This window comes from Ixodes scapularis, unplaced genomic scaffold (assembly GCF_016920785.2).
Source record: "Ixodes scapularis isolate PalLabHiFi unplaced genomic scaffold, ASM1692078v2 PGA_scaffold3__209_contigs__length_174095766, whole genome shotgun sequence".
Taxonomy (NCBI): Eukaryota; Metazoa; Arthropoda; class Arachnida; order Ixodida; family Ixodidae; genus Ixodes; species Ixodes scapularis.
The window spans coordinates 100,822,103-100,843,128 of NW_024609868.1; the positions used below are offsets into that span (position 1 = coordinate 100,822,103).

General features: G+C 44.4%; 1 pseudogene; it reads right to left on the reverse strand.

Moving 5' to 3' along the window:
* Positions 1–212: 212 nt before the first annotated feature.
* LOC120844591 lies at positions 213–20,502 on the reverse strand (annotated as a pseudogene).
* Positions 20,503–21,026: the final 524 nt, after the last annotated feature.

Consider the following 21,026-nt stretch of genomic DNA (forward strand, 5'->3'; position numbering starts at 1 on the left):
TTTAGAAGGAACACTGCTTGTGATACGTTGTCAAGTTTTTGGTGGAGAACCAAACTCTTCGAATCGAAAAACGCTCACCGGAAAAGAAAAAAAACACAAAAACAACCCGAACGCCAAAGCTTTTGATGTATAGGCAGGCTCAACAACCTTATGAGAAAAAGGGAAAAGGGATTATCTACACATCTTTGTGCCCCCCTTTCCATTTTATTTCATCAGTCAGCTAGACGACCCACACAGTCTTTGCAGAAGCGGATTATCTGCACCCCATATTTAAAAAAATAACCTGGAAAACAATTACAATTATGTATTATCCTCGATTCCCTCTGCACACTGGGATAAATATGAATTACATATATCTCGTCACATTATTCTTATAGCGCATTAGCCGTCTCTACAAAAGTTAGGCAAATATCAGCATAGATAAAAACTTAATTTAAATAATAAAACATTTGAATTCATATGAATTACAAATTTCAAATAAATACAATTTATAATGCATATGTTTATTGTGTACGCAGAGTTGATAATGTCAACAGTACCACGAAAACGATCCATACGTGAATTGAAAGCTGCAGGGAAGTAGCTTTTCTAAAAATATGCACTCTGTACGCGCCGGAAGTGCCTGCTGTAGTAGTTTTATTATCGCCTTATATCAACAGCAATCACCTTCTTTTCAATATGAGTTTGGAGACGTTCGAGATTTGCGCATTATTGCTATATTGACATTGGATCAGCCGTGTGCTTTTCTCTTAATTTGTTCAAAGAAAGTGAGCTTTTCTTCGGACCGGCAAAATAGTTGGTGAGGTTCTCTTTGGCGAGAGTTCCTTCGGGTTTGTCTGCTTGGTACAATAACATAAGGCGAAAATGAATGCCTTAAAATGCTTTCCCTTGAAACAATAATAAGGAACTAAATTTGGAGAATCGAGTTTGTATGCAAAACTGTACTTTCTTGTTCCTTGCCATCTGTCTGACCAGCCTGCGCAGCTGTTAGACGAAAGGGGACATATAATTGAACCCAGATATCTCACCAAGACTTTTTGTGACCTTGATGGCTTTGTCTTCTGGCACGGTCAGGTACCGAGACACGACGTCGACATAGCACACTGCTGATTGCGAGTTGATGACCGATGATATAGTACTGCAATAAAGATAAACTTATTATGCATTTTTATATCAGTTATTATATAAAAAATGTATCGTCCTTTAAATACCTAATATACAGAACGTTTGTTTTGATTTCTATATTTTACATACAGATCTATTTTGACCATTAATGAGTATTCATATTTACTCAGCGTTCACTGTACTGGGTATGCATTAGGTGGAATGATAACCGCCGCGAATAATTGGCAAGTTAAATAGAATGCATTTAACAACGTTTAGTTCATAATAACCATGTCGATCATGTCGCAATTGCAGTTTTAATCAAGCTTATGTTTAGAGAATGTAAGAATATAAAAGGTATTAAACTACCTGCATAATTTGAAACATGTAAATTTCTGATGAATATGTATTTTGTTATTCGTGATTTACCGCAAAGGCCTTTGAGCTGTTATTAAGCACGCGAAAATAAATATTGAATTGAATTGAATTGAATCATCATGATGGGTATGTTGCCCTTATCTTGGTAGCGTGATGTGAGCGCTTCTACCATGAACGCGCCACTGGGATAACAATAAAGTGTCAGTCTCATGCACATTACTCTTTTACGCATAATACGGGTAGAACTGCCGGTGCTCTTTCTGGAATTATCTTTATAATCATGCAAAAATGTGAAGCTTGAAGTATGAATAACTTAATACCTGTCACTTAACCCAATGTATAAATTGGTTCAGTGTCTAATAATAATGATCTTCCAAACTTAACATCATGCTAAGCAAGCCTTGCCTGTTCAACGGGACATCTAAAGTTTATTCCTAGAACTCCAAATAAGTAAGTATCAATTCTTTAATATCCTTTTAATGTGATTGTGTCATCATTCGTCCCGCAAGTCCCGACCATTGAAACGCTTTTCTTATAATGCCACATCAATGATATGCCATGTAACGTAACCACTAAAGTACCTCCGTGCGTCGACGACTCATTTGGTACCCCGAACTTAACTCCTCCATTGAAAATATTATTCCTAACCATTCCCTTGCCCACTTTTGCGTGCAGTGCACCGGCTGCTCAACAATAGGAAATGTCTACCAAGCTCTTCTTAAGTCCTCGATGCGCTCATCCACCTTTTCAAGCAAAACAAAACCTGATCCAGGCACATGTTTTCATTTTTAATGTACACCTTGCCGTTAGGTTTACAACGTACACTTTTGATATCTACAAATTTATTTTAACCTATTTCTAAGTACAGGTTTATCATTTGTAATACTTACAGACAGTTTTATAATTACAAAGTTGAATGTTCGCGATCTTAATCAATTTTTATCGGCCACCGATGCGATATAGATTTTTCCCATTGTTATAGTCAGTCAGTTTTAAACGCGGCCTCTTGTCGCACGTCCCGCAGCGAAATGCCTCAACATTTTTGTGCAGTTTTATTAAATCATCAGCTTTTAGTTTAGTAACTATGTATTCGAATTTTGTAAACCATTATTTCTCAGAAAGCGACCACCACCTAAAACTTTCATAGTTTTCTCCAGGTACATATCGTCGAAATATAGTTATTTTTTTTATTCAGACCGTTGGAAACTTTTGAAGTCCTGCCCAGTCATAGCCGTTCAATACTCGTGCATCGGTTGTTGATTCTCATTGAAAGCTTTTCATGATGCCTCAAACATCGTGTGCAGTGTTTATCTTTGTATTATCTAATCTTGATATATATATTGTAGACACGCGGCTGCCCACTTCCAAATGCTGCAGCCTAAACGGTGTTTCTGTATTTTAAATCTAACATGACTAAAATAAAACGACAGCTGCTATACACAAAATGAACCATTCAATTCAAGTTCGTTTATAGAGTTCAGAATATTCTAACTGTTTGTAATGAGCATTTCTATTGTGTGCGCCCCGAGTCTAATAAACGGACAATAAAGAGAGTTTAATTAAAGACTTAGGCGTGTTGGTGATCTTCATTGACCTAAAACGAATGTAACACACAAGAGGACGAAACAGACGACACAGTCTGTTTCGTCGTCTTGTGTGTTTCTTTCGTTTTAAGTCAATAAGGACAGTATCTTCGCAACAAGATTTATTCTCTTCGGCCAGACTAATTATCAAGTTATGTTTCGCCGAGTCCAACATAACTTCCTATGTGGTGTTTCTAAAACAAAACAAAAAATAGGGTAGGATGGTGGTACATTTGCGCTGCTAGTCTATTGCTCATTGCATGATACACCATTACGTGTTTTTTTTTTACACAAAAGTAAAAATATATATGTAAGTCAATCTAGGTTTCAGTCAAAGTGTAAGAAATTTGCGGAATCGTTAAAGTAATTTTATAATGTAGCTTCTCTTTCTGGCCCTGGACAGGGTAGCACTGGTTTTGTCCTGATGGTGTGTATAGTGTTGTGCAGGTGATGTTTTGCCGCGCATACAGAGTGCCACTTTTCCCCCTGGCGAGGCACGCCCATACATTCTTTCATTTCATTTATTTACCCCAAAAGCGTCTTTTCGGACGCATTGGATGAGAGGGGATCATCGCCAAAAAGCCTTCATAATGAGCATTTTCCAAGTTTACAAACTGAGAAACTCACTATAAAAGCAAAGTGCAATACATTACACACATTAGCACATGACACAAATGCTCACATTTATTTTTTAAACACTAGAAAATGTTTGTCCATTACGATTTGATCCGGCACTTTGTTTCATTTAGTAAGGCTCAGTACTAGGTGATTAATTATAACAGTTATTATGCCACTCATATAGCTAAAGTTCGCATGAGTTATCTGTTGAAGACACAATGTAATGTCCTTGTTGGAAATAAGTAATTTTGAAGTATGAGGAACTATGGTAAATGCCTTAGAAACGGTTCGCTTGCCACTTAGTTGGTAATGATGAAAGACCGATGTTTGATTTTAAGTCGCAGCCACTGCTATCAGGCGAAACATTGTTTAAGAGAATGCGGGCTGCTTTGTGTTGAACCAACCCAAATTTAGCACCAAGATAGTTTTGATCTGGATTTAGTATTATAGCCGCGTATAAAACTTTTGGGCGAATTAACGTTTTGCACGCGAATTAGTTGGTTGCCGAATGATCCAGTGATAAAATTATCAATATGGTGATTCTATGATAAGTTTTGACAGATATGAATGCGGATACTCTTATAGACTGCGACATATTCTGGTCGTTGCTTTAGTAACGTATATTTAAAGAATGATTTTTTAGAATTTGGTAGAGCGCCCATTTATTTTTCATTTCAAGGGTTAATGTTTATTTTCGGCCTAGGGCACCAGGATGTTCTAGAGCCGAGGTCATCTTGAATAATGCAGTGATATGTTGGCGTAATAATATTTTTGTAAATAACACATCCCTTTGCGCATAGTAAAATTGTAGATTAAATTGTGAAAGGAAGATCACTGATATGAATTACAGAGAAGAGGGTCTAGAACGCTACTTGGAGGAACACCTGAGGTTAAAGGTAATAAGGTATAAAATTAATTTACCGAGACTGACTGCTGTCTGTTGGTTAGGAATAATGTTACACATCTGACGACTAATGGGTTGATCTGGACCAGATGGATTTTAAGGGTAGAGGGAGGTGCAGAACGGTATCTACTGTGTTCGCGAAGTCCATAAATATATTGCCGTTTTGTACTGAGCTATAGTTTTTAAAAGGAAGACATGTAATATGCACAAATATCTGGCTGGTGCAAGAGTAATGTTTTCTGAAACTATGCTGGTTGGAAAAAAGTAATTTACATTCTTACAGGTATGAGACGATATGGGTATAAAGAACATGTTCCAATAGCTTAGAAGGTACACTGGCCATGGAAATTGGACGATATTTGGATAGATTTAATTTGACACCCTATTTAAAAATCGTTTTTTCTTGTACAAAGCGTAAGTCGGATGATAGTTCTTTAGAATTTAGGTTGTGTTGAAAACAAAAAAAAAACTGGCAGATATATTTAAAGGGAAGATGGGGCACTTCTACACTTGAGAAAAAACGCTTGAATTGCGCTCATTTGGCTTGTAGAATAACAGATATCACAATTATATTTCAATGCGACGCGCCGGAGAGCCATAAGATCAATTTGAAAATAGTGCTGAAGCCCCGCCTCCCTAGCCTTGGCAAGCCAAAATATCCGTCGATGACGTCACGTACAGCGGCTGTCTTTCGCGTTTTTCTCGCGTTTAACAATACTTGCGCGGCAAATGGTTTTGGTATTCGGGTTCACGAGGTGAAAATACACTAGAATTCATTTCTAACTCATTTTTTTCAAGAAGCTCCGTAGCTTCCCTTTAATGCTGAATTCAATATTAATACGAGAAATTTGGCAGATATACCAATATTATCAGGGGAACTCTTCAAGGGCTAGATTAGGATTATTCAGAAAATTTCTCCGGTCCTGAATAAGAAAAGATGCATGAACGTTTCCTAATCAGATAGACAGTACGTGCGAAGTGGGAAGGTTTCGGGAGTTGAGACGTCGGAAAACAATAAATTTAACATTTTTGCTCTCCAATGATCATTTATAATTTTTCATGTTCATTTAGAAATGAAGGTATTCTTCTAGATTATTTGAGTTTAACTATTTTCCGAAATTTCTTGAAAGCAGTAAGGAGAATCTGCAGTGAGGTTACAGAAAATAATGTTTTTGTTTTCGTTTCTCTATTACATATTTGCACAATTTTGAGAACGGGTCATATGATGACCGAAGTTCCTAATTGTGACTGTTTCTCGTGTTTAAGAATAATCTCTTATAATTTAAGGTTCGCTTTGGACTATTTGTAAACCAGGAAGACGAGTGTTTAGATCGAACTGAAGTATTATGAACAAATGTGTATAGTAATTGTATGAATTTGTTCTAATTAGAAGCTCATTTTCCCTTACGGATGATCTTTTGTCACTAGATGGGATATAGCCCAATAGCTCGCTGTTGCCGATGTCATGCCTTAGATGTTGGTGCGTCGAAAGGCAAACATTTTTGTTAATATACATATGGAGTGGTGTAATGGTTGCGATATCTGAGTATGAAACATGACATGGTCGCGAATATTCTCCTTATCAGTGATGACGTCATGAGTTCTGAATTAGTAGTAAGTCATCTATTCTCTATGGTATTACTGTTGCCTGCTTGTATGGCTATCATTTGTCAGAGACTGTAAACAATTATTATTATTGAAGAAACTTCCTACACAGTCAGAAATTCGCACAGTCAGGGATGGGTGTTAACATGAACCAATTTATTTCGGGGCAGTTGCAGTCGCCAGCAAGAGAGCCATGATGGTAAGGTCAATTTTAGTCGCACTTCCAAATACATTATACAAAGAAATATTAAATACTATGCGATTAAGATGAGGTAAACAATAACATACACCAACTAGGCCACTGAGGAAATCAAGTTTTCCCCACGAAATTTCAATATCAAAAGAGCATTCAATTTTGGAAAATAACGTAGGTTTGGCTTTGTTTTTTACCGTCATGTTGACACCACGACCCCTAACGAGATGTCAATCTTTCCGTTACATATTGAATCAGCGGTTTAAAATGAGTTCTTAATTGCTTACGGCGGTAGTTAGCCAGGTTTCTGTTCGAAAGAATTACTTCTGGCTCGCTAGAGGAAGTGATGCTTTCCAGTTCATTTTGTTTTATAGAATGCTTCTAGTGTTTCCTACAGCTAAGGAAAGATTAACTGGGGTAGTGCGATTGAGGACTTTTGGTTTGCAGAGCGATTCAGAGATATGCGGTTCGCAGCATATCAGTCATTTGGTACACCGGTCGCGCGGCACGTACAGAGCGAGATAACTGAGGCACTGTCGGAATCGCAAACGTATGTTTGTGTACGGAAGCGTAGTTTGCTGCCATTGAGTTCGAATGTCGTTATGCTTTCTCTTAACTTTTCTGCAAATTCCCATTGATTTTTCCGGGCAAATCATATCTGATTAGATAAATCGTCTGAAACAGAATCATGCGTCGGACATTTTTTAACTTGAAACAATCCACCTTTTCCGGGAAGCGTTCTGCGCACGCGCGGCCACCCGATGCCAAGCGGCAGAAGTCGGCACGAAAAATCGAGGAAATTCGGAAGGGGGCTGTGGTTCAGCGAGCAGAACATGTAATTGCAGGATATTTATAATTGTATTACAAAAAAAAAAAAAGTGGACGGAAAGAAAAACGCGATGTATAGGTGGACGCCACGGATGCCCCTCTTTAAAGTGGCGTTGGGGACGCGCCGCAGCTCAGAGACCGAAGAAACTTTAGCGTAGCTCCTAATATAGATTGGCAGCGCAGGTAGGTCACTTCCTCGATTTTTAGTTCGTGCAGCCACCACCTGGTGCCGTCGGTATGTGGAAAAGGTCCATTACAAAGCAGCACCTCGTTGCTTTGAAGGCGAAGAAATTTCACAATGATTGGTCGATTTGAGCCCGAACGTGCTCTGTCTAATCTGTGGGCCGTTTCGATTTTGCCCAAATCTATTGCAAGGAGTTCCTTTGCGAAACAAGAGACGACGAATTTGGTGGCATTCCATGTCTCATTTTCAACTTCGGGCGATCCTTTTAATATTAGATTGTTTCGCCGCATTCCAGTTTCCATGTCGCGATTAACGTTACTCATTTCAGACAAATCGGCTCAAAAGCTACTGGGTCTCATTTTATTCCAGCAACCACTGTTTTCGCAGTTCACAAATCCTCCTGGAGAGCTTTCATTTCGTGCACTTTAACTGCAAGGGTGGAGATCCGTGTCACGAGGGAAACGATTCCACTCTTTATTTGGTTTAGCTTGGCAGAATTTTCTTTCCGATTTGCGTATGTAGCTTCAATAAAACTGTCAACTGAATTTTGCAGAGTATCTATTCTTTCGGCATTCGCTTGTGGCCCGAAGATGGTTTCAACACCTCCGGAGGTAGCCAGAAGCATGAAGAAAACGATGGCCGCCGTTACCAACTTCTTAAACCTAAACATATCTCTAACAGGAAGGAGCAACCACTTCATTTGTGTAGTCGAAATTGCCTTTTTCTTGGAAAAAAGCAGCCAATGTGTGCTTTGTAGGACGCAACGTCAACACCCATCACAAAAACACACTGCAGATAAGACAGAATCACAAATTGGGAATTCACAGCCACTTCAGATGAAAATTAAGTTCGAACGTGGCAAGCCACATGCTCACCTGCACCGATTTTCGGCGGTGGCGGTGTTAGAGGGGGTTCGAAGCCGTGAATCTCGTTATGTTCCTTCAGACGCTTCTCTTTGTAGGCGTCTGCTGGGCTGATATATGAAGTACGTTGCTTGGTGAGGACTTTTTTGTTTTGTGTGTTTCTTGCTGAGTCAAGAAGGTGCTGGCGCATATATCTTCAGAAAAAAAATCGTTAAATACACTTAAGAGTGCGTGCATGTAAGAATTCAAAAGCATTCCTACACGCTGCGCATTCCTACAAGCAGCGCGCCACGTCATCCTTTTTCACACGGCGCTCTGCCGGGGTCATTACGCTCCTCCACTGCGCAGAAGCGGCAACCCCCTCCGGCTCCAAGGCTTCTGTGACGATGCATCTTCGTTGCTGTACTCTTCTTTGTGTTTTATTTCTGAGACGCGTCCGCTTTGACCTTGAGCGGCCTTGCCGGCTTTCGTGGCGAAGCATCTGATAGCATGCGTCTCAACCAATGGGAATTTATTGTTCGCTTCGCTTTTACAGACAACGCCGGCTTTGCACCATGCGGCAGTTAATGCTTTAGCAATAACACAGCCGTTGTTTATCGATGTTGGGATGGCCAGTGGTTTTTTCGCTTCAAATCCTTAAACGGGTTTCGACGGTTTTAGATGGAGCGGTTCAGGGCCGTGAATCCCACAATGTTCCTTTCGGTGCTTGTTTTTGTAGGCGTCTGCTGGGCTGACATGCGAAGCGGGTTGCTTGGACACGACGTTTCTTTTTTGCTGAGTCAAGTGGGTGCCCGCGTTATTATCTACAGAAAGACACATACGTTGTTCATCGATTTCGATATTCCCAGTCATCCGTTCGCTGAAAATCTTGCAACAAATTTCGACGGTTTCAGAAGGAGCGGTTCAGAGCCGTGAATCCGTGAAATTGTTAGCAATACGAAGAGCAGACGACGCGAGAGGCTGGTGCGCTTGTCGTGCTGGCCTCGCGCTTGGTGAAATAATGTTCTGAATTCAAAAGGGCAGGGTATAAGGTGTTCCTGTGTAATCAAATGCTGCAGAATTGTATTAAAGAGAGAGGTAAATATGTGTCCCCTGCAATTATTTTTTCGGTTCCTGTGAGTTGATTACAACAAGAACCAAAAAACAGAAGCATGAATCGCCAGCCCTGCGGAGGGCGGGGTTCCATATTATTTCTCATCCTTGTCGCAGCGCATGATTTAGTAGTGCAGCTACGCTTACTGGTTTCGTTATTACAGACTTTTCATGAATCGAATGCAAGAGCATGCAGTAGTTTTGCACTGCTTGTGGGAATCATCACGCTGAGGGCGGAGTGAGCTCACACCCACAAGGCCTGCAATCTGTAGCTGAGGCTATACGATAAGTCTCCATTGTACATACGATGGTTACACGTGGCTGTTGAGAAGTTAAGCCCTAATATTCAGGTACCATTTTTAAACAACTTGGAATTTGAAAATCAAGCTCACTTTGCTTACTGCCAATTTTGTTCCACGATGATTAAATAAGAAAGCGGATAGCAAACAACATGAGGAAACATGGGGCACATAATCGTAGCCCCTACAGCGTACTGACTTGAACGCATAATTGAAACGAATTTGACAGTTGTACACTAGTGTTTTCATATAATATTAAAAGGATGCGGTTAATCTACAACCGGTATAATTACTTCAAAAAGAACGCTCTAAAAAACTAGACACGAACTTTCCTGGGTGACCAATTAGAGCATGTTGACAATGGGGGATGTATAAAATGAAATCAACATATAGAAACCAAGAACAAGAGACCTCAAAAAGGTAAAACACTGAACATGTATTGCTCAAATTTAAAATTAACAACATTTTTGCAGAGAGAAATTCATAATATTGACAATCCTTTCCTTCTTTTTTTTTATGAGCTTTCATATATAAAACATAACTGAGTCTAAACAACACAAGAAAAAATACGCAAAACAAATTATTTCTAGTCATTCGCAAATTTGTTAAAAAGTATCATGCTGGGGTTACATTGTAAAGTTAAAAAAAGAAAACAGTACTGGCACGAATGTAAGTTGATTGACGATCACTCTCTTTATTCCTAAAAGTACGGGGGGAGGGGGTTGCTGGCGCACGTGCGTGAATTAAGATTTTACCGCTTTGACGCCAGCGGTACATTCGCGCAGACACAGCAAGGTGTCGCGGCGTGTAGTAAAAGTTACTTTAATTTTGCGGCTCGACCCTCTCGAAATTCCTGGGAAAAGATTAGCTGTTGCCGTATTCGCGTCCCGCGTCGGTTTTTGTAGAAAGCCGTGCGCTTTGTCAGTGCATGCCTCGTCGTCTTCATTCGCATAAATTAAAACAGCCACGCCATACGTCCTGCAGTAGGTAACTACGAGTTTCCAAGAGCGCTTGCCCGAGCTCAGGCAGTGTGTGTGACAGTACAGGTGTGCGCAAAAAGACAATGTGAACAATATAGCATCCTCATCTTTGTTCGAATAGTTCTGAATTTCAAGAACTAGCGAAACCCTAAAGAAGAACAGCATCTATCTTTAGGCGGATATCTTAGGCGACGCTGTGTTGCATTTGCGATACGCACTTCGCTGTCAGCAAGTGTTACTATGCCTGGATAATCTCTTCCACCCCGGAAACCTGGCACAAAGACAACGTTCCTTTTTGGAGATTCGCCTCCATAAAAAAAAAAAAAAAAAAAAATATTCACCGTTTTAAAAAAAGCAAAAAGCCGCAATAATATTGCAACGCGGCCGCAGTAAAAAATTTAATGTGTTCGTCGTCATTGCAACCCGGCCCGTACTGCTAAGAAGGGCTGTTTTGCTCCAGGGCGCGTATTGCTTCGGCGCGTCCTCTGTCCAACCGAAAAGGACTATAAATCATATATGGCGATGTTCATTTTAAATAAAGCCCTGGATTAGAGTTCCAACCGGACTGAAATAATAATTAAGCGGAATTTGCTGGCCTTCAAAAAGAATTCTACGAGGAAAGTATCTAAAGAATGCTGTTAAAATAAATCTCTAAATCTTGAGATTAGCAAATCGCGGCCGTATGATTCCATGTCAAATACTTGCGGTAAACAATATTACATCCGAAAAAATTTGCTTGTTCAATAAGATATATATATATATATATATATATATATATATATATATATATATATATATATATATATATATATATATACATATATATATATATATATATATATATATATATATACATTTTATGTGGTTGCTTGCGGCATTTTTGTGCTCCGGACTCCCGTGGACAAGACGAGAATTCGCGCTGCAGACTCACAGATATTCAGAAGTAGAAAGGAAGGTACTTCCCGCTCACACGCATCCTTCAAGCTGTGCTGGGTCGTTCCTGCTCCAATAAACCACGAAGAGCAGACGCAATGAAGGGAAAGATCTCTATCACTGCAACGCGTGGGTCAGGTATCCGAAGACTGCCCTCTCGAGTCCGTGCGGATCTTGAGAAAATAGTTTCGCGGGCTTTCTCTAGCGGTGAACACCGTACTGCTACACAATGTAAAATATTCCACAGAACCCTTCTAAAATTATCTAATGTCGAAAGCAATTGTTGGGGATAAATATTTACAGACATCGTTTATCACACCGCTTCCACACTTTCTATTATTATGTTCTTTTTTTCTGTTTCACGAGTTTAGCATTTCTTTGAAGTTTTTTTTACTCTTGTGGCACTTTATTTCTTGCATTCAATCGACAAGAAACATATAGAAAGGGTATTGTCAATATACGTCTCAGAAACGGTTTACCTCGTTGTTGCGCTGACGATGCCCGCCACAAAAATTCCCACGAAGCTGTGAAGGTTTGTCAGATTTTGGCTCACATAGAAAGGAAGTATCTATAGACAAGGAGAAAAAGAATTAAATAGAACCCATAGAGAGATAAAACTTCGGCTCAGGCAAAGTGCATTGTATTGCTCAGCAAAAACAAATTATTCCCGTAAACTTAAAAAAAAAATCACTCTACTTTAAAAAAAAGAGGTTACCTATAAAAAAAAAACAAAAAAAAAAAACAAAAAAAACAGGTTGTCCATAAAGCTTTGAAGGAACTCGAACCTTATCGACAAACTCTAATTACCACCAAATCTATGTGATTATCACTATATCCATGGAAACCAGCTCTAAAATAAGGCTATATTAATATTTATTATATCTTACGAAGTAAATTGCACGAACACCCCCAAATAATAGTGAATATAAGTTATCTCTCCCGCTCCGTTACAGACCACCTTTTGGCCTCTTTAGTTTGAACTAGTGCATGGCTATCTCGAAGAAGAAGCAGTACACGGTGTATTCACTCCTTGTGCTTAAATTGCAATTACGAAACATTATCCAATATTTAGCTACCACAGTTGTAAGGCAGAGCAAGTTCTGGTTCATGCTCCTTAACATAGAAGTAGCCTTGATTTCTAGATCGCAAATCAGCTGCACATATCAAATCGCAATAATCTTGATGTATTTCTAATACTATTGATTTTCACAATCTTCCTAGAGTACACGTTTCTTATCGTATCACAGTGAAACGCCTGCAGAAGGCTGGGTTGGGAGTTCAACTGGAATATTTAAACCAATTTATAAGACTAAATAATTAGAACGCGAGCCTCGAAGAGCGAGAAACACCTCGTTATTCTTTTTACATTAGACCATTGGGAACTTACCTATAAATGCAAGAAAAAAACAGCAAATATTATGTTTATTTGTTTTGTTTCAACAAAAACTCAAATTAAAAACTTTCGCTTAAAACTATAAACATATTTTTTACGCTGGAGTGACTCTTGAAAAATTGCCTTAGGCCGGAAAAGCAGAAAAGAGGGCCCAAATGTATGTCATGGCCTTACGTTCCGGAACAGTCATCTGCGACTAGCCGTGGCACTCTTGAATGCTGCATGTTTTTTAACCTTGTCAGTCGTGTATGAGGGTCATATCCATCCTGTCAGCCGCGTATGAAACGACTAACCACAAGGATGAAGAATTTTCAGAATATGCTTTGTGCAGCTGCGTGGGCTACATTTCGCCGTCGCATTCCCCCATGGCCATTGGTTACTAAGACTAATATTTTATTTTGGGACTGAGCATCGACTACATTGATGTTATAGGTCGGAACTGAAAGCAAAATTATTTTCAGCTGGAGAGCAAACACTGCGGCTAAAATCATCATATTTTACTCGTAGAAAAAAAAATGTTTTACAAGTGACACAGCATCCGAGGTTCCGTTGCGAGTGAAAGCATAGGACGTCAAAATAATAAAAGTGTACGTATGTAATCTCTAAATACAGCATTATTCAAAGCAGTTGTGGAGGCGAAGATGAAATTTGCTGAGTATTAGTTGTGCAGTTGCGTATATCCCATGTCACATTCTGAACTGTCCTTGTGTGCACACATTTTTTAGTCTCAAGTGATTCCTGTCTCTTCTTGTGCTAGGCGAAAACTTAAATCTACCTATTGTAAAGCAAAATGCAAAGATTATAAACTTCACCTCGTCGAGCCGTTGAATAGCACCAGAAAGCTGGGGATCACAGTCTCTATACCAGAAGATGAGTCCCATGGCCAGCATGACTCTCACAACATAGAAGGAAGCCACGAGGAAAGCACTTGTTCGTGCCGTTCTAATTTAGACAAAGTGTCAGTTAAGGCAATTTATATTTCTTTGCGCGAATATACTTCAGATAAAGACAAAGTGCCGTGAGCAGCTATGAAATTCAATAGTTTTTAGCCTATCCAAAAGTACACTCCGTGTGCAACTGCGTGCACCACTTCTGTAAATATAGAAATAAAAATGTCACGCACATAAATATAGGGTGGTGTAAGTCACCAGGCTCGATCTAAAATGGACCGTAAAAATTTACGCCTGCACGTAGCGATCTAAACTTTTCGTCAAAGGTGTAATTCACAGTTTTTTTTTTCTTGTAATATTACAAAGCGTAGCTCTTTTTCTGTAAAAAAATAAGGCCCAGAAACTTGCCAGGGTCTACGGCGGGCAGCTACGCAGACAACAGGGGTCCAGTAGCGGGGTGTATTGGGCGTTCGAATTGATAGATGGCGCTACCTCCTTATCGCAACGGCTCGCGACCACCATGGTATATTAAAATGAATATAATCTTTTTGAAATGTATCTTTGGTTAAAAAAAACGTGCGAACAATAAAAGCAAAGTAAAAAAAAACGCGTCTGCATAACGGCGGCGCTTTTGCTGCCAACGGATTTCGTCTGCGTGTCGTCTGCTATCTTTCGCTGGCCGGCTGCACCTTCAGACGCTGCTTCCGACGCCATCTATGAATACGACCGCCAAACACACCCCGCTACTAGACTTGGTCGTCTGGGTTGCCGCCCGCCATAGACCCTGGCAAGTTTCTTGGCCCTATGTTTTACTAAAAGATAACTACCCTTTGTAATTTTAAAAGAAAAACTCGACCTGTGAAATACACCTTCGACGAAAGGAACGGATGGCTACATGCAGGCGTCGATTTTTGCGGTCCATTTTAGATCGAGCCTGCTGACTTGAACCACCCCATATAATGCTGGATTCCCGGCTCTCTGTAAAAAAAAGGCATTATTAAATGGTTTTCAAATTATTAAATAATTATAAATATAAATAATTATTATAATTATTTAATTATTATATCATTGTTACATTGTTACTGAATCTTTACAAAAAATCACAAGAGCACAGTAGGCTTTCTATGTTTCATTATCTTGTGTCCTCATCACCGTTTTCACGCTGTATTCCTTTCTTTCGAAGTAGCTCGCTCACCACCCTAATCATTATCAACGCATAATATAGTTATCGGAGAATAATACTTTTGCAGAAGATATGTAAGAGAAAGTATTTGACATTATTATGGGTGTTAAAATCATAGGACTCTAGCTACCCTGCGCCCATGACATGCCAAAGAGAGAGCTTCTACTATAGTCTTTCTGACATGACCACTAGCGGGTACCCACTGTTACGTTGAGCTCGAACCACACGCCATACCGCCCTCAATACAAGGCTTGCTCATTACCTTATCATTAGTGCTCCCCCTCCCTTCTCCCCTACTCGCCGAATACGTTAAATATCCCTGCCTCTTGGAGTCATCGCCTGCTAGTGTCGCGCTCGTTATGAGAGGCTGCAAGACGCGCCGACGAACACGCTGAAGCGAGCTAGGTGACGCCGCGTGCATAGAACGGCCCACTTTAAAACGTAACTTTATCAAACTTCCGCGCAGTGGGGGACTACTTTTGGCCGTCAGACCTTTCACACTCTCTTGTATATTACTTAATTTCCAGATCTTTCAAGCGCGATATCACGTTCCATCACGCGCATCACTCCCAGAACGCACTTGTTTGGAAGTATTGCTATCACTCTATATGTTGAAAGTTAGATGGAAATTTTAATACAGTTATAACAGGTTACCACGGGGATTTGCTACATATGAAAAAAATAGCTTCAGTGGTTAAATCATATTCGAGATATTACAATTCAACAGGGATAATCACACTAGCAAAAATACGAGTCTTTATCCAAGCTAACAGTTACAGGTAAACCTTCTTCACCATGAAACAGTCGCGATGCACTCGAAGAAAAAATAAGTAATCTATCCAAAGTTCAACTAAAGGCGAATGTAAAAGTGTTGTTCTAGCCAATGTCAATTCGCCTTCACTATTATTCTCATGTGTGGAGCTTTACTCAAAGTAAAAGCGATATTACATGTCTGTTGAAACAAACACTCTTAGCATATAGAAGCCAATCAAGTTTCATGCTACTTGCACTAACCACAGCCATTTAGACAATAGGTATAAACTTTTAGGGCTAAATAAAGGGAACACATCATATTGAGTAAAATTGAAACCTCGCACAACTATCTTTGAATAATAACATCACGAACAATTATGAATCAGTCAATATAATACCTTTGTGCCTCCTTGAGGGTTCTCGAAGCCATGTATCTTTGCATGACCATCTGATCAAGCGCAGTGCGATAGAAGTGAACCGCAGTAATTCCTACCAAGCAAGACCAAACATTCTCGTCTTTTGTGAAGTCCAAGTCAGTTCTGAAAATTGTATAGAAGATGAAAGTCAGCAACAATCGTTTCAGGAATTGGTTGCGTATACGTAACTTTATGGGCAGCGAAAGGTGAAAAGGTCCGCAGTTAAGAGCGCCTGAAAATAAGCAAATGATAACTATCGAACTTCCATCAAACTATCAACAAGGAGCGAATGCAGAGCACCCCATTCGCTTCTTGGTCAAGGTGCAAAAACTTGTCTCCGGTTACCCTGGAGTGACCCCAATCCGCCAATGGGGAGCAGGACCGCGGGCGCAGAGATGCGGTCCGATAAAAAATCGAAACCTATAAAGCGTCCAGAGAGAGAGAGAGAGAATAAACTTTATTTAAATCGGCCCAGCAGTTTTGCTTTAGGGCGAGATGGGGGAGAATGGGATTACCCCCTGTCCCGACCCACCCTCCGTCAGCGATGATGGAGGTGGTGGTGCCTCAGGTGACGGCTCGGAGTCCTTAGACCCGGGCGGCATCTTCGGCCTGCCGGACGGCCCAAAGCTGGTCGGCCAGGTCGTCGCTGGTGAGCGCCTCCTCCCAGCGGCGGCGACGCCACCGGAGGGGACCCGCGGCGGCGACGGCAGCCGCGGCCACCCCCGGCCCCGGCGCGGCGGCGGCGACGATTGAGGTCGAATTTTCTCCCTGGCTAACGTCCGCCGCAACGTGAGCAGTGGCCGTGATACTCTCTTTTCCGGCGCATTCCCAAAGCATGTGTCGCAGCGTAGCTCTGTTTCCGCACGTTTTACACGCGTCCGTTAGGTATAGGCTCGGGTAACAGTGGCGTAGAGTCGCCGGGCTGGGGTAGGTGTGCGTTTGCAGCAATCTCCAGGTTACAGCCTCTGTTTTGTTTAGCTTGTCGTGTGGTGGCGGGTATTTGCGTCTGTTTAATCAGTGATGTTGGGTGATGTCCCTGACCGTGGTCAGTTGATCGCCCCACGACCATTCCGGTTGTTGCTGCTGTTCTTCTGTTGTAACGTCCCCCGCCGCCGTCGCCACCGCACCGCTCTAGGGGGCGGAGGCGGCCACCGTATCGGCCGCGGCTCGGCGAGTGAGACCTCGAGCCGCGGCGTGGGCCGCCTCGTTGCCCGCCAGCGGGACGCCGGCGTGGGCCGGGGTCCACAGCAGGAAGACCATCGCGTTTTCGGTTTGGGAATGCGAGGACGACGACGTTGACGACGTCGTTTCTCGAGGCTCGCCTCTGTCCCCGCCGCCATAGCGAGTTTGAAGTATGTGGGCCGCTTCTTGCGAGACTCGGCCGCGTGCGAAGCCGCGGACGGCCGCCTGCGAGTCGCTGATCACAACTGCGGCGTCCGGTGCCGCGACCAGTGCAAGCGCTATCGCGGCCTCTTCGGCCGCCTCCGTGTATCCCGTGCGCACCGTGGCGCTCGCGATGCAATTGCCAGTTCGGTTTACCACCGCGATCGCGTAAGCGCGCCTTCTCTCTCCGTATCGCGCGGCATCCACGTACACTGCATTGTCGCTGTTACCAAACCTCCCCTAAAGGTCTCTCGCTCGTCTGTTGCGGCGCCCGACGTGGTGCGTCGGGTGCATTTTCTTAGGGAGCGGCGGGACGAGCAGGCGGTCGCGGACCGGGGTCGGAACCCGCCGTCTTCTCCCCGCATTGAGTGTGGTAGGTTATGCCGAGCGACTCGAGAATGCGCCGGCCCGTCTTGGACTTGGACAGTCGCTCGTACTGCGCCACGTCGTGCTTCTCGATCAGTTCGCTCAGGGTATTGTGCAGGCCCAGCTCGAGGAACCTGTCCGTGCTCGCGTTGACGGGGACGCCGACCGCCCTCTTGAACGCCTTACGTATCATGCACTCGACTTTGTTTCTTTCGGACGCCAGCCATTTTAAGTAAGGGGCCACGTACGTTATGCGACTGATCGCGTACGCCTGTACGAGGCGGATCGCGCAGTGTTCACGCATGCCGCTGCGTCTGTTTGCTACGCGGCGAAGGAGTCGGATCGTGTCGTCTACTTGGCCGCCGAGCATTCGAGGCCAGTACCCCGCAAGTACTCCTGGACCGCGTCTACGCCTGCCTGCAGAGTTGTTTCCACGTGGCCGTCGCATTGTCCTCCGGGGACCCAGAGGGTGACGTCGTCCGCGTAGAGGCTGTGATGCAGCCCCTCTATTTCTGCTAGTTTCGCGGGGAGCCCGAGAAGGACCGAATTGAACAACATGGGCGACACGACGGAGCCCTGTGGCGTGCCCGTTGGACCCGTCTCGAATTCCGGGGATTCCGCGTTGCCGACGACGACACTCGCGCGCCTGCCAGTGAGGAAATCGCGTACGTAGTTGTACGTCCTTAGGCCTAGTCCCAGCGATCGGACGCGGTCGAGAATCGCTGCGTGCTCAACGCTGTTGAACGCTTTCTTGAGATCTAGACCGAGAATCGCCTTGGTGGAACTGGAAGTATCGTCTACAATCTGGTGTTTGAGCTGCAGCATCACGTCCTGCGTGGAGAGGTTGCGACGGAATCCCAGCATTGAGTGCGGGAAGACGTCGCTGTCTTCTAGATAATCGGTCACACGAGTCAGGAGCGCGTGTTCCATGACTTTCCCCAAGCAGGACGTGAGCGAGATCGGTCTTAAGTTATCTATCGTCACCTGCTTGCCCGGTTTGGGAATCATGACCACGCGGGCCCTTTTCCAGGCGTCGGGGAGAGAGCCCTCGCGCCAGCACTCATTAACGAAGGCCGTGAGTCGCGTAATCGTCTCGTCGTCCAGGATTCAAAGCGTCTTGTTGGTCAGCCGGTCCGGGCCGGGCGCCGACCTGGTAGTGAGACCGCTTAAAACCGCCCTGATTTCCGCTTCGCAAAACTCCGCGTCTAGCTTCTCGTTTTCGGCTCCATCGTACGCAGGGTGCTGGACCCTTTCGCTCGCTCTGAAGTAATGTTCGCGCACGCCCTCTAGAAAGTCGTCTGGCGTGCCCCGAAAGTCGCGTACGAGTCTGCGAATCTTGTGCCCCTGGGCGGTCCTGGTCTCGTCCGGATCCAGTAGGTGCTGGAAGAGGCGCCAAGCGCTCGCGCCGCTCAATTGAGTCTCTAGGCCGTTGCACGTCTCCTCCAATTGCGCGCGGCACACCTGGAAGGCATGTTCCTCTACGTCCCTGTCTAGTTTGGCTATGCGTCTGCGTAGGGTCCTATTGTGTCTTTGGCGTCTCCACCTGTCTAGGAGGGCCCGCTTGGCCTCCCACATGTGCAGGAGTCTGCTGTCGATCACTTCGAGGTTCGCCTCGGGCGGGACCTCGCGCGTTGCCGCGTCAACGTCTCTTCTAAGCCTCGTGTTCCTTGCGCGTTTTACGGAACGCGTCCCATTCCACGATTAGGAGCCTACGTCCCCTCGCCTTCCCGTCGCCGTCGGAGTGAAACCCGCGACCGTGCTGCCCCGTGTCTATTCGAATCTCGATCAGCGAGTGATCGCTTTCTAGATCCTCCTGCATGTTCTGCCACTGCGCGGCGGCTACGTTCGCCACGAACGCAAGGTCCGGCAGCGTGTCGACGCACGCGCTGTTACCCCTCCGCGTGGGATCAGAAGGGTTCGCGATGAATTCCAGTCCCTGGTCTTGCGAGTCCTCCCACAGGCGCTTGCCCTTGGGCGTTTCTCGTCCGTACCCCCAGGCAGCGTGAGGCGCGTTGAAGTCGCCAGCGATGAGTAGCGGCCCATCGCCGGCAACTGCACGCGCCCTGCGGAATAGCTCCCCGAATCGGTGCTGCATCGAGGGTTTGCTGTATACGTTCAGGAGGAACAATCCCTGACCATTCCTCGGAATTAGCTCGACAAACACGTGCGGTATTTTAATCTCTTGAAGTTCGCGCTGCGCCATCGTTACGTTGCGGCGAACGAGCACGGCGGCGGCCGGCGGCGGGGGAGGAGGCGGCGCCGGCGACGACGACAGCGGCGCTCGCCGCCCTCGTCGCCTCGCCGCCACCGCCCGGCCGCGTCTCTTTCTCTGCCCCTTGCTAGTCCCGGCCGCATCTATTCTTTTGTACCCCGCGAGTTTGACCGGAGCGTTTGTCTCCTGTAACAGGATCACGTCCGGCTTCTTCTCGCGGCTGCGAACGAATTGCTGGAGATTGCCCCGCTTCCTCCTGTAGCCCCGGCAGTTCCACTGCCAGATCGTGTACTGTTGTGGGTATTTGCTAGCGTGCGTGTTTTTCTTGTCGTGTCTAGCCATGGTGAAACGTGTATGTTAATGCTGCCCGCCGCCCGATCGATTCGGCTGTTGCTCCTGCGTTTCTGCTTCCATCAGCGGGGATTGCTGCTGCTGCTGCTGCTGCGGTCTGGCGTACGGTTTCCCTGGTGCCCGAATCGGCCTGCCCGTAACGGGCAGAGGCCTCGCTTCTACGTCGTCCATGCCTGCTGTGAGCGTCGCGAGCGCCTGGGTCAGTTGCCCCGCGAGCTGGGCCACTGAGTTATTGACCACGTTAAACATTTCGTTGATTTGTTCCGTGTGTCTCGCGAAACGTTCGTCCAGGCTCTTCTCGATGTTCTCTCGCGCTTCTTGAGTCTTTCGAAGCGACCGCCACTTGGTTCGGGAGCGGGCCTCTCGGGGTCTAATGCGACCCTTTTCGAAGAGACCGGGCGGTCTTCAGGCTCGTCCGTCGCCTCCACCGAGCCCCCGTCCCCCTCAGTTACCTCGGCCGGCACAGGCCGTGGCGGAAGAGGCGGAGGTGGCGGCGGTGTTAACACCATCTGTCG